Source organism: Pleurodeles waltl, chromosome 6, assembly GCF_031143425.1.
Source record: "Pleurodeles waltl isolate 20211129_DDA chromosome 6, aPleWal1.hap1.20221129, whole genome shotgun sequence".
NCBI lineage: Eukaryota > Metazoa > Chordata > Amphibia > Caudata > Salamandridae > Pleurodeles > Pleurodeles waltl.
The window spans coordinates 414886581-414901451 of record NC_090445.1 but is presented as its reverse complement, the minus strand read 5'-3'; positions in this window follow the sequence as shown (position 1 = coordinate 414901451).

The following is a 14871-nucleotide window of genomic DNA, read 5'->3' as shown; positions in this document are numbered from 1 at the left end:
CAGTTCACACACTCCAAGCCGTGCGAGTGCAAGGAGCCCCACACACGCTGTCTGCCAGAGCCCCTTAGTTCTTCCAGTCAGGACACTCTGCTGCTCCCGTACTGGGACCTCTGGCGCAGCTCCATCAGTGCACCACAGTTCGCACACTACAAGCCGTGCCAGTGCCAGGAACCCCACACATGTCTGTCAGAGCAACTCAGTTCTCGCTGTCAGTACACTCTGCTGCTGCAGTACTGGGACCTCGGGTGTAGCACACTCCGAGCCCTTAGCCATGCCAGTGCTAGGATTCCAACACACGCCGTCTGCCAGAGCACCTCAGTTCTCACAGTCAGTACATTCTGTTGCTCCTGTACTGGGACTTCCGGCGCAGCTCCTTCAGTGCACTGCAGTTCACACACTCTAAGCCCTCAGACGTGCCAGTGCCTGGAACCCCACACATGCTGTCTGCTAGAGCACCTCAGTTCTTGCAGTCAGTACACTCTGCTGCGCCTGCATTGGGACCTCTGGCTCAGCTCCATTGGTGCACCCCAGTTCACACACGCCAAGCCGTCAGCCATGCCAGGAAGCCCACACACGCTGTCTGCCAGAGCAACTCAGTTCTCACAGTCAGTACACTCTGCTGCTCCAGTCCTGGAATCTCAGGCATAGCTCCATCAGTGCACCGCAGTTCACACACTCCATGCCCTCAGCCGTGCCAGTGCCAGTAATCCCACACACGCTGTCTCCCAGAGCACCTCAGTTCTTGTAGTCGTGCACTCTTCTGCGCCTGTACTGGGACCACAGGTGCAGCTCCATCAGTGCACCTCAGTTCACACACTCCAAGCCGTCAGCCGTGCTAGGGCCAGGAACCCCACTCACGCTGTCTGCCAGAGCACCTCAGTTCTTCCAGTCAGGACACTGCTGCTCCAGTACTGGAACCTCAGGTGCAGTTCCATCAGTGCACCTCAGTCCACACACTCCAAGCCCTCAGCAGTACCCGTGCCAGAATCCCACACATGCTGTCTGCCACAGCACATGAATTTCTGAGGTTTGTTGTGAACAAGGCTATAAATCATGGTGTTATCTTGGTCACATTTGGTCTGCCTGCCTGTGGTCCCTGGAGCTGAGAGCAAGGGAGGATGGCTTGTAATTGTTTATAGCCTAGCTGCCCAGGACCTCTAATATCATGATCTACAACAAAATTAGCAGTGTTATCTGCACACCACCAAATAGTTTTCATGAACTTTGAAATAAACTGTGACTGCTTGACATTTCCTGCTTTCTTAGGGAGATGTGCCTGACATTTCCTAATTAAGTAATTCAATGCTTTGTAAATTAACCTGCTATCTCCACTTTTGTCCCAAAAAGCATATAGGAGCTTTTCCCTATCCAGAGGCCCCACCTCCAGATGTAATTTGATGTCACCTAGGAAACCTTTGTATGTCGTCCCTATTCTTTCAGCTCTGCTACCCACATGCAGTTCAGCCAAAGTACCTCTTTCCAAGCACTCAGTGCCCACTGCTGTTCCAGTGCTGGGACCCCTCTCCCAGCTCTACCAGGGCTTTGCAATCCTTAGAGATAGTGCACACTTCTGCTACATACGGGAATCCCACTGGCAGCTCCATCAGTGCACACACTCTAAGCCCTCAGCTGTGCCAGAACCCCACACCTTGTCTGTCAGAGCACCTCAGTTCTTACAGTCAGTACACTCTGCTGTTCCAATACTGGGACCTCACACGTAGCTCCATCAGTGCACCTCAGTTCACATACCCCATGCCCCTCAGCCATGCCAGAACTCCACACACGCAATCTGTCAGAGCACCTCAGTTCTGACAGTCAGTACACACTTCTGTTCCAGTACTGGGACCCTCAGACGCAGCTCCATTGGTGCACCTCAGTTCACACACTCCAAGCCCCTCAGCCGTGTCCGTGCCAGAACCGCATGTGGGCTGTCTGCCAGAGCACCTCAGTTCTTACAGCCAGTACACTCTGCTGTTCCAGTACTAGGACCTCTGGCGCAGCTCTATCAGTGCACTTCAGTTCTACCCCAGCGAGATCCCTTCCTTTCTTATACTGGGACCCCGTCACACACAGTTCCATTACAACAGCTCAATTCTAATATTCAGTCCCACTGCCAGGCTAATATTGGACCGAAAATAGCAAAACTCAGCTTAGTCAGTGCACCTCAAGTCTATCATCCAACACCACTGTGGATGGAAACCACAACAGCTCTGCCAGAATCCATCAATTTTAACATTCAGTGCACATTTCTTCTCAGTACTAAGGCTCATACACACACACACCCTTCAAGACTCTTCGCTTCTGTGGTTCAGAGGCAATGCCTCTCCTATACTGGGCCTCACTCACAGCTTTACCAGGGCACCTCCAGGCTAATACTCGGTGTTGGACTTTTGCTTTTGCAGGGTCATCCCCAGACTTTTTTGCCTCCTGCCTCCTATATTTTTCTGACATGTTGCTGTTGGCTTTTCAACTCTGAGCACTTTACCACTGCTAACCAGTGCTAAAGTGCATATGCTCTCCTGTTTAAATTGTATGTAAGTGGTTTATCCATGATTGGCATATTTGATTTACTAGTAAGTCCCTAGTAAGGTGCACTAGAGGTGCCAGGGCCTGTAAATCAAATGCTACTAGTGGGCCTGCAGCACTGGTTGTGCCACCCACATAAGTAGCTCTGTAATCATGTCTCAGACCTGCCACTGCAGTGTCTGTATGTGTATTTTTACACTGTAAATTCGACTTGGCAAGTGTACCCACTTGCCAGGTCTAAACCTTCCCTTTCCTTACATGTAAGGCACCCCTAAGGTAGGCCCTAGGTAGCCCCAAGGGCAGGGTGCAGTGTATGGATAAGGTAGGACATATAGTAATGTGGTTTATATGTCCTAACAGTGAAATACTACCAATTTCGTTTTCACTGTTGCAAGGTCTGTCTCTCTCATAGGATAATATGGGGGCTACCTTTAAATATGATTAAAGTGTAGATTCCCCTAGAGAGTAGATGGACATGTGGAGTTTGGGATCCCTGAACTCACAATTTAGAAATACATCTTTTAGTAAAGTTGATTTTAAGATTGTGAGTTTGGAAATGCCACTTTTAGAAAGTGAGCATTTTCTTGCTTAAACCATTCTGTGACTCTGCCTTGTTTGTGGATTCCCTGTCTGGGTCAGTTTGACAGTTGGGTTGTTTTTCACCTCACACCAGACAGTGACACAAAGGGAGCTGGGGTGTAATCTGCATTTCCTGATTAGCCATCTCTGCTAGGAGGGAGGGGTGGAGTGGTCACTCTCATCTGAAAGGACTGTGCCTGCCTCTGACAATGCTGTCTCCAACCCCCTGGTGTGTGTCTGAGGCCTTGCCTGGGCAAGGCAGGATTTCACAAGAAGGTGTGAGTCCCCTTTGAAGGAAGGTGACTTCAAAGACTAAAATGGGTATAAGAAGGGCACCCAAACTTACAAACTTTAGAAACACTTCTGGAATCAAGGGGAACCTCTGCCTGGAGAAGAGCTGATCGCTGAGGAACAAGTGCTGCCCTGCCTGTGACTGTGCTTTGTGGAGCTTTCCTGCAGTGCTGCTTCTGCCAGAGTAAGAGGGCAAAGACTGGACTTTGTGTGCCTTCCATCTTGAAGAAGAAATCTCCAAGGGCTTGATGTAGAGCTTGCCTCCTGTTATTGAAGTCTCAGGGATAGCAAAGACTTCTTCCTGCCAGCACCTGGAGTCTCTGGAGAGACCCCTACTCTGCTCTGTGGTGCCCTTCCAGTTCCTGGGACCCTGAAAGGAGAGGCTGGCAGCCTAAGGACAAAAATACACGCACCGCGCACCGTGCGGAGAAAAGATCGACGCGAATCCGATCGCGGCTGAGAAAACGACGCGACGCCGGCTCCGCAGCTGAGAAACGACGCCGCTGGAAACGCGACCGGAGAATCGACGCCCGGAGCAGGAGAAACGACGCGCAGCATCGCTGACGAAGGCTGAGAGATCGCAACCAGCGCCGCGGGACTTCGGACCGTCGCGTGGCTGGCTTTTTCGACGCGCCTCGCCGAGCCGAGCTGTTTTCAACGCATATACCCGTGCCGGGTTATTTTCGACGCACACCGCCCGTGCGGGGTTATTTTTGCCGCAAACCAGGTACATTCTCACGCTAGCAGCGCTAGTGTGTTGTTACAACTACCTAAAGACTCTTTTTATTTTAAACCTTTAAAAAATCATAACTTGACTTGTGTATGTTGGATTTTTGTCGTTTTGGTCTTGTTTTGTCTAGATAAATATTTCCTATTTTTCTAAACTGGTGTTGTGTCATTTTGTAGTGTTTTCATTAAGTTACTGTGTGTGTTGGTACAAATACTTTACGCCCAGCACTCTGAGGTTAAGCCTACTGCTCTGCCAAGCTACCAAGGGGGTAAGCAGGGGTTAGCTGAGGGTGATTCTCTTTTATCCTAACTAGAGTGAGGGTCCTTGCTTGAACAGGGGGTAACCTGACTGTCAACCAAAGACCCCATTTCTAACACTCGGCAACACTGGCACGCCAATACTAGGTTCCACACATAGTTCCAATAACATACCTCACTTCTGACCTTGTGTGCCTGTTACTATTCCAGTAATGCAGCCCACATACAACTCTGTCAGCGCACCTCAACCCTATCCTGTAGTGCCCCATTATTCCAATACCAAGAATTACACAGCACCCCGTTTCTCATTCCTCACCCGCTGCTTTTCTGTTATCTGGGCCAGGAAACAGCTATATCTATATCCCCAATCCTGATCTGAAGTGCTCCAATATTGCTGTATTGGAGTTCACATACAACTCTGCTAATACACCGCCTGCTGTTCTGCAGTGCCTCCAGCTGTTCCACACTCTGACTTCTGTTTGAGGATGTGGGGCAGCCAATTAAATCTATTCTTAGCTACCATCTTTATTTGGCAGGGTCTGTTTCACCTATCTCACTCCGTTCTTTCCTTTACTCTGTTTACTTTTAATTTTTCCTTTCTCCTCCACTTTTCTCTTTCCAGCTTTTAAAATTGATATGTTAACAGTTTCACTCTTTCTTTCAACTATTCATTTCTACCTCTCTCTTTTTTAATTTCTCTCTTCCTCTTGTTACCTCCTCTTTCAAACCTGCGAAAACTTGGTTATTACTTTTCTTGTTTTGTTCCGCTCGTTTTTCTTCATCAGGCATTCATTCTTTCACAATTGTTTTCTCTTCCCTTCATTCTTTCTTTGTCTTTTTTATTTGCTCTTACCTTTGACTCAGTATGCGTCATTTCAGTCAGTTTTTTTAGATCTTTCTTCCTTCCTTTGTTTTGTGTTTTTCTTATCTCTTATCTGTCATTTCATGCTCTACTATAAATCCCTCTTTTTCCTGTCTATATGTGGAAGCGACAAGTTACTTGTCGGGGCCCGTAGTGTCAAAGTGGTTTTCACATTCTTTGTCTGTGGGAAATGTGTTAGTACATACATGCCCTGCTTCTTTCGCTGCTTGTTTCTCTCACCATCTCTCTTTTTTTCTCTAATGTTAAATTTTCTCTTTCTTTTCACACTTCTCCCATTATGTTTCCTTTTTATCTTTCATTCTTCTTTCATTAGGCTCGCTAGCTTCCTTCCCTTTTTTCCTTTGTTTCACACGTTTGCTCTATTTCTCCTTTTAGTTGTGTTTTCATTTTCTTGTTTTTTCTTTCCCTTCTTTCTTTTTTTTCTTTGCAACCCCTTCTCTTTCTTTCTCTTTTTCTGCACCATTCTCTTTCTCTCCTGAGGCCTGGTTATCAATGGAACAACAGGTGCAGTGGCACCAGGGCCCAAAGACCTATGGACCTCACTCAACTCTAATTACTGCTGTATTTTCCTACCAAAATTGCAGTCAACCATTTTTCTAACTTTCTCCAGGGCCCATGACACCGTTACTACGCCACTTGTCCTCTCCATCTTTACTCCCGACTCCCTATTTCCTTTCACCCTCCAATCCATCCCAAATTATATTTTTGTTATGGTGTTGTGAGGATTACACTATAATGCCAAACGTTTATTTCTGATAAAGGTTCATATGATAATTGTATATGTTTTAAGATAGAGAAAGAAGGTAAATGGAAGTGCTTTAGTTAAATGCTCGGCCACTGGAAATATATGGCAGGAAAAAACAAAATTATGAGGCAAGGTTGACCAATTTATGTGGCAAGAAAAGTCCAGTTGTGAATTTACAATGCCAATAGCTCTAACTCTGGAAAATGGGAGATCTATTGCATTGCAAATACTTGTATCTCCCAGTTTCAAAATTTGGGCAGAGGAGGGTTCTGGTCATGTGATCGAATGCTGCTGTGACATTAATTGTAGTGAACGCATTGTAAATGTAATGGCTCCAAAAAACTATTGCAGAAATGCAAGTGTATATTTATTTGCCTCATACTAGAGATATTTACATCTCTATCAATGTGTTTAAAAAGAACATTTGACTAGAAAAGGTGCAGGTATAAAAGATGACACTGGACCTTAATTAGACCTTTGTGCCTATCATCATGGTACTGCCCATGGACTTATGTGGTGTTACAGTGGCTGGTATTCTACAGCCCAAAAACCCCTTATAGCCTGATATCACTTGTAAATATAGAGGTGAAGATAGTGACGAGGTAGTGAGATCCTTAGTTGATAAGTATCAAAACTGGTTTGTGCCCTTTAGGGGAATGACACACTACATTTGAACCCTATAAATAGTGCTGGCTGGCAAGGTGGGTGTGATGGAGCAGACAGCACTGATAAAAGTGGGTTTTGAAAAGGCTTTTGACTCTGTGTAATGACCCTTCCTTCACCAACTACTTTAATGAATACACTTTGGTCCCTACTTTCGAAACTGTCTAAAGCTGTTGCACTGCTCCCCATGGGTGAGAGTTAGTATAAGTTGTACACTGTCCTGGACATTTTCGATATAATGAGGCACTAGTCAGGGTTGTCCCCTCTCCCCCCTGTTTTAGCCTTGGTAATAGAACCTCTGGTGGAATGGATAGGAAGCGATGCACAGCTTTGGGCAAACAATGGGAAGGTAGTGTGAAAGATCGCAGCTCCCTATATATGGCTGATGTTCTGTTATACATCCAACAACCAGGTCTTTCATTTCCAAGGACCCTTACCCTTTTACAATAAGAGGTTATTTATTACATGCTCTCAGCACATAAGTTTAATGTATCAGAATGATAATAATTATGGTAGTCTCAGCAGTCATTACATACAATCCAAATGAACATTGGAAAAACCCAAAGTATTTTACATCACACATCCCTACTTTTCTTAATAGATTATTAGACTAGTCTAATCCCCTACACACCCACAGATATGTGTATATATAGTTATATATATTTGTTAACTACTGGCGGTCACCAGCAAGTAGTTATAGTTAGGACTATATTTCCATAGAAAAAGCGTTTTTTGACTTGCCTATATCTTTGGCACCATTTGACAAATCTTCACAAAACTTTTCAGAACATGTGTGCCGGTGATTCTTGTTGTGCACAGAAAGTTTCTGGATGATCCGTCAAGCGGGGGCTGAGAAAAAAGGGGTGGGGAGGTTAAAAAAATGTACGTTTCTCATGTTAATTCCAATAGGACTTTTGAACATGACTACAGCCCTAACCACTGAATGGATTTCCACCAAATTTGCAGAAAGGTAGCTTTTGATCCACAGTTTACGCTTTTTGTTATTTGGTGTAAATCTGTTCATAAATTTGAGAGAAATTAAGGAAATACAAATTTGTATACCTAGGGCCGCTGATCCTCCCCGATGACTTTGCAAATAATAAGAGCTCATGCAGAGATCTGCAGAGCTCTGATTGACTCCCAACACTTCAACCAGGAAGTGTTGGCAGTTATCTTGGGAGTCTGCTTCAGCTGAGGCCCTAAAAAAAGTGAAAAAAAAGAAAAGGGGCCAGGGTAGGGACACCATGCCATGCACTACTAATTACTCCAGATGTTACAGCACTCATGACAACTTTTTTAACATTAATAAAAATATCAATGAAACATTAGAAGTTACATTATTGAAGAAAAAGCTAATAACTTTGGCGCTGCTTGACAAATCTGCACAAAAATTTGCAAAAAACTTTCACCCTCACTTCAGCTGCTGTCTGGGAAGTTTCGGGGTGATCCGTCTAGCAGGGGCAGAGAAAAAGGGGGGTCCCAAAACACATTTTCCCCAGTCATTTTTCCATAGGGGTTTTGAACAGCGATAACCACTGGATGGAATTACTCCAAATTTGGCAGAAAGGTAGCCCTCGGTCCAGAAAGAGCCCTTACTATTATTTGGTGTAAACCCATTCAGTAGTTCTAGAGAAATGACATGAAATCCAAATTTGTATATATAGAGGTGCAAAGGATTCCCATCCTCTCCCGATCTCATCTGAGATCTGATTGACTGACAACACTTCAACAAGGAAGTGTTGTCAGCCATGTTGGGACTCGGCTTGAGCCGAGTCTCAGAGAAAAATGCAAAAAAAAAAAAAAGAAGAAGGGCCAGGGTACCGACACCCGGACCCATTTGCTATGGCACCCTAAGGTAACTATAACTAGTGCCTTAGCCATGCACTGCTAATGATTACTTTTCTAACATCATTGATAATATCAATGTAATATTTGCAGTAAAAGCTTTGATGAAAAACATTGCATGGCGGGGCGCGAGTCATAGTTACCTTAGGGCACAAGTTATAGTTTCTTGAGGTAACTCTAACTATATCAGGTGAATTTCTTTGGTTTCATACTTTTAAAACGCGAGACTAACTATAATGTCCTTGTAACCTTTGTTTTTTTAAGTGAATATATATATATATATACACACACATATATATATATATATACATATATATATATATATATATATATATATATGTATATATATATATATATACACACACACACACATGCACACATTACCCTGGTGGCAGTCGCCCCTGGTAGTTGGGCCGTGTTATAGTCGGGATCATGTGTCCATAGGAAATGCCTTTTTTGTGTTGCTAATAACTTTGGCTCTGTTTGACGAATGTCCACAAAACGTTCCAAAAAACTGCTACTTTTTTACTTGTTTGCACACGGAAAGCTTTGGGTGAGCTATTTAGTGAAAGCTGAGAAAAAAGGGGGCTCCCAAAATGCGTTTTCCCTTTTCATTCATCTATAGATATTTTAGACACAGCTGCAGCCCAAACTGCTGTACCGATTCACACCAAATTGTGAAGAAAGCTAAATCTTGGTCCAGAACTGCTTTTTGTGATTTGGGTTAAATCCATTTTTGAACAATTAATGCTCAAAACATTGTTTATTTAATGCCATGAAGTAACCGCAGAGCAGACAGATCTGCTGAGATCGGATTGGCTGCCACCACATCAACCAGGAGTGGTGGTAGTCATCTTAGGCCTCCGGACTCAGTCACGCCCCAACCATGCACAGTTTTCTCATCAATAATTTCATTGCAAATCTTGCCATGATATTATCAATATTATCATAGATGTAATGAGTGGTGTAACATGTGGGGTAATTAGCAGTGCATGGCAAGGGCATGAGTTATAGTTACCTCAAGGCACATGTTATAGTTACTTGAGATAAATATATCTGGTGAATTTCTATAGTTTTTGAAGTTGAAAAGTTATGGTGTTACTGAAATTTCACTTAACTATAATTTCACTTTAACCTTTGCTTTTTACAGTAAATTTGTTAAACAAAAAAACAGATATTTTTATCACACTGAACTGTAACGTTACAACAGCCTGCAGGAGTGTGTGTCTTTCTCTTTCTCCTCACCTTATTTTCCCTTAGTCTGTGTCTTCATTAACATTGCTTGATCAATCAATCAGTCAATCTATCAATCAAACATTTGTAGAGCGCAGCTTATCACCAAGGGGTTTCTTCAGGCGCTGAAGGGGTATGCGGGTCAGTCAAAGAGCCAGGTCTTGAGATCCTTCCTTAACTGAGCCAAGGAGGGTGACTGCCTGAGGTGAAGTAGCAGCGTGTTCCATGTCTGTGTGGTGAGGTAGGAGAAGTATCTTCTTCCAGCCGTCTTCTTCCAGATCCTTGGAATGGTGGCGAGGGCCAGTTGAGCAGGTCAGAGTTGCCTGTGGGTGCAAAGAAGGAGAGGCAGTGGTTGAGGTAGGTAGGTTCGATGTTGTGAAGGGCCTCGTAAGCATGTCAGGAGTTTGAAAGTAATGAAGTTTTTGATGGGAAGCAAATTTAGGTCTCTCAGGTAGGCAGAGTTATTTCTGTGGCAGGGGTTGTCCAGGATGAGTCTGCCCGCCTTGTTCTGTATTCTCTAGAGTCTTGTTTGGAGTTTCTTGTTGATGCCAACACAGAGTGCTTTGCCGTAGTCAAGTTTACTGCTGATGAGTGCATGGGTGACTGTTCTTCTCGCGTAGATGGGGATCCACTTGAAAATCTTCAGGAGCAGGGGGAGAGTGTGGAAGCACAAGGATGAGACGGTGTTGACTTGGCGGGCTATGGAGAGTGAAGAGTCGAGAATGATGCTGAGGTTGCGTGCGTGGCCACTGGGAGATGGGGCAGTTCCGAGGGTAGTGGGCCACCAGGAGTCATCCCAGCCAGTGGGGGTGGAGCCCAGGATGAGGATCTCTGTCTTATCTGAGTTGAGCTTGAGGCAGCTGTCTTTCATCTAGTCGGTGACTGCCTTCATGTTGTGAAAGTTGCTTTTGGCTGTCGATGGTTTGTTGGTAAGGGAGAGAATTACCTGTGTGTGTTCAGCATATAAGGCAATGTTAAACCAGTGGTGTCTGATGATCTTGGAGAGCGTGGTCATGAGGACATTGAAGAGGGTGGGATTCGGAGAGGAGCCATGGGGTACTCGGCAACTGGTTTCTGTCAGTTTAAAGGCGAAAGGTGGGAGTCTGACTTTCTGGGTTCGGCCATTGAGGAGGGAGCGGTTCCACTCCAGCGCTTTGCCGATGATACCAGCGTTGTACAGTCTGGTGCACAAGGTGTCATGGGAGACGGTATTGAAAACGACAGAGAGGTCAAGAAGGATGAGGGCAGGTGTTTCACCGTGCTCCAATAGGGCATGGAGTTCATCCGTGGTTGCTAGTAGTGCGGTTTCAGTGCTGTAGTTGCTCCTGAATCCGGATTGGGAGGGATCTAAGATGTGGTTTTTCTCAATGAACTCGGCAAGCTGAGTGTTTATTGCTTTTTTGATTACCTTGGCTGGAAAAGGGAGCAGTGAGATCAGTTTGTAGTTCTTCAGCTCTGATCGGTCTGCGGAAGGCTTCTTCAGAAGTGGGTTTATCTCTGCGTTGACTCAGTACAAGGTATTGTTGACTCAGAACAAGGGACTGAGTTGACATTTAAGAAGGGGCAGATGGGTTGGCCTCGATCTTATTATTGCAATTGTAGCAGATTGTCAGACCCCACAAAATGGAGTCTGAGGCCAATCCCCTGCAGGCAATGGCATGTGTGACCAGTAAGATCCAAAATAAACCATGAAGTTGCCCAACAAGTGTGCATATGTCACCCAGAAAAGGGGAATGACATGATCAAGCCTCCCAGCACATTAATTTATTTTTTAAATAATCTGTATTGAAAATTTTCAGACAGATATTTAAACATTGAGTGACAGCTTTATCATTTGTACATCACGTTTCCAAGTAGTATTCATGTGGTGTTGCTCAAATCGACAGAAAAAAAGACAAATGGGAAGAGAGACCTTGTTTAATGGTTCTGAAGCAGTTGTATGCTGTTTTTACTTTCCTAGCACATTGAGGGCAGGAGGTATGAATTCCACTGCTTCTCTCTGGATCAATACCACTTCAGATACAGGAGGAAGTAATTTAGTACTGAGTCATTCAGGGCCAACACCATACTCTTGCTCTGTTTAGACCTGAAAAGTGTATCAGAGATCCAAGTCACTTCAAAACTTTTACTGCTCAATGTAACTTGCACTTTGTAGCAAAACTTCAGCAATTTGTAACTGAGCAAGCGAAGGTAATGTTTATGTTTTTTTAAAACTCTTTATTGTTTTTAATAATGAGCAAAAACCAAGCACCAGTACAGTGGCACTAGGAGGTCAGAGTAGCATAGGATGCCAAAGCTACATAATAGCGCTAAGGTTTACAATGAGGAACCACATAAGGACTAAAGAACAACAGCACAGGCTCACTATTAACAACAGGCAGTGGCAAAGGCAATAAGTCTCGCCTATGCCATGTTGTACAACAGGAGTGTTGTAAAGTGGAATGGCGAAGAGCGGAGTAGAGAGTAATAGTGGAGTGGCAGAGAGTGTTGTGTTTTGGAGTGGCATAATGTGGATTCACATAGAGTGACATACATTGTACTAGCATAAAGTAGAGTGAACTGGTGTAGAGTGTATTGGCGTAGAGTGTTGCAGAGTATAGTGGTGTACAGTGTACTGACATTGAGTGCATTGACATTGAATTCAGTGGCGTACAATGCAGCGTCCTAGAATGGAGTGCATAGATTAGAGTGGTGCATAGTAGAGTACAGTGGTGAAGAGTGGAGTAATGCAGTGTGGAGTGGCTCAGAGTGGAGTGGCACAAAGTAGAGTGGTGCAGAGTAGGGTTGCACAGAATAAAGTGGCACAGATTAGAGTAGTATAGAGTGCGGAGGCATGGAGTGCAGTGGCATAGAGTAGAGTGGTGTAGAATGGTGCAGAGTGGAATGGCCTAGAGTTGAGTGATGCAGAGGGCAGTGGCATAAAGTAGAGTCCAGTGGCATACAGTGCAGTGGTGTAGAATGCAGAGTAGAATCTAGTGGGCTAGAGTGCAGTGACGTAGACTGGTGCAGAGTAGAGTAGCATAGAGTGGTGCAGAGTAGAGCACAGCACTGCACGGTGCAGTGGCATAGAGTGGAGTAGCACAGAATTAAGTAGTGCAAAGGAGAGTGGCGTAGAGGTCAGTGGCGGAAAGTGCAGTGTTGCAGTGTAAAGTTTCAAAGTGCAGTGGAGAAGAGTGGCATAGAGAGCAGTGGCATAGAGTAGAGTGATGCAGAGTAGAGTGCAGTGACATAGAGTGCAGTTGTGGAGAGTGCACTGGCATAGAGTGGAGTGGTACAAAGTAGAGTGATGTAGAGTGCAGTGTCATAGAGTAGATTGTTTCAGAGTATAGTGAAGTGTCGAGTGGAGTGGTGCAGGGCAGAGTGCAGTTGCGTAGAGTGGCATAGAGTGTAATGGCACAGACTAAATTGTTGTAGAGTATGCTGGCATAGAGTGCAGTGGTGCAGAGTAGATTAGATTGACATACAGTGGATTGGCGTAGCGTGCAGTGGCATAGAGTTGAGAGTTATAGAGTAAAGTGCCTTGACATAGCTTGTGTTGGCATAGAGTACAGTGGCATGGAGTGCAGTGTTTTGGAGAGTGTCGTAAAGTATAGCCACATAGAGTGGAGTGGTGCAGAGTAGATTGGTGTGGCCTAGATTGGAGTGGTGTAGAGCGGAGTGATGAAAAGTGCAGTGGTATAGAGTAGAGTGGTAAAGAGTGCATTGGCTTAGAATAGCGTGGTACAGGGTAGAGAGGCGTGAAGTAGCATAGAGTCTAGTGGTGTAGAGTGGAGTGGTGCAGGCTGCAGTGGCGTGGAATGGTGTAAAGTGGATTGGTGCAGAGTAGAGTGCAGTGGTGTGGACTGGTGCAGAGTAGAGTGCAGTTGCGCAGAGTGGAGTATTCATGGTGTGGTAGCACACTGCCATTACAGACAACACATTTTCAATTGAAATGACCATTACATTTGCACAGTCATACAGTTTTAGTAATAAAAATACACAGTGCACAGACGAAAATGTGTGGAAATTGTATCACCTACTTAAACTGATTAATTTTGATCATATAAAAGTATTTGTTTCCAACACATTTCAGAAATAACAAAAAAGTGCTTCATTTGTCTTTTTATAATTCTTATATATTCTGAAATCAATCAATTATACAATCAATCAAACAGGATATTTAAAGCTCGACTACTTGCTCTTGTGGGTATCCAGGCCCTTACAAAGTTCATTTAAATGTTGTTGTATGCTAGAAGAAAACTCTTTTTTTCGTACCCCTAGTATCCAGCAAGATTGTTACATAAATCCGCTTACTTTGAAGCCAGAGAATGAAAAGTAAACAAGCACCCTCAGAAGACAGCACCTGGCATTTGACCTCGGTCTTTGAATATACAGCAATTGTGAATAAGTAAGAACAAGATGGGGTGTTCTAGAAAAAAAATCTTTCTAACCCCAAGTATCCAGAAAGATTGTCATATATATCTTGCATTTTAAAGTCAGAGAAAGAAATGTAAACATGCGCCCTCGTAAGACAATGCCTAGCACTTGATGTCGGTCTTTGAATGCACAGGAAATGTGACGAGATAAGAATAAGATTTACAGGCTTGTTTACCAGTGGCGCTGCTGCAAATCTCAAGGGGAGGGGCGGGCTTGGGGTGGGACGAAGACGGGAGGGGCGAAATAATTAAAAATAAATTATAATAAAAATGTTTACTTTTCCGACTCTGACTACCTCGCTCCTGATCCCTCTCGATGGTGTTGGCGTCCAAGCAGTCCCTGGGACACCTGCACATGCTCCCCATGCGTAACACAGTCGGGTAGGAGAAACCCAAGAGCGCATGTGTGTTTGGCCAACCTAAGACGTCCGTCCATGTGTTGGCAAGCAGCACAGCACGGGGATACACTAGGTCTGGCATGCTCCGATCCTCATAACTGGCACAGTCCCACACCAAGGGATCATAAGTCCAAAAGAGTCCAGCCTCCAGTTCATAAAGTGCTTGCAGAGCCACGAAAATGTGGAGTCAGGCCTCGCTCATTGTACATGTCCCCCGCACTCCAGTTCTAAGCCACGACCATTGTCGCTGGGTCTTTCAGTGCTGACAGCCCCCACAGAGGCAAATCCGAGGCATACAGAAAGCCA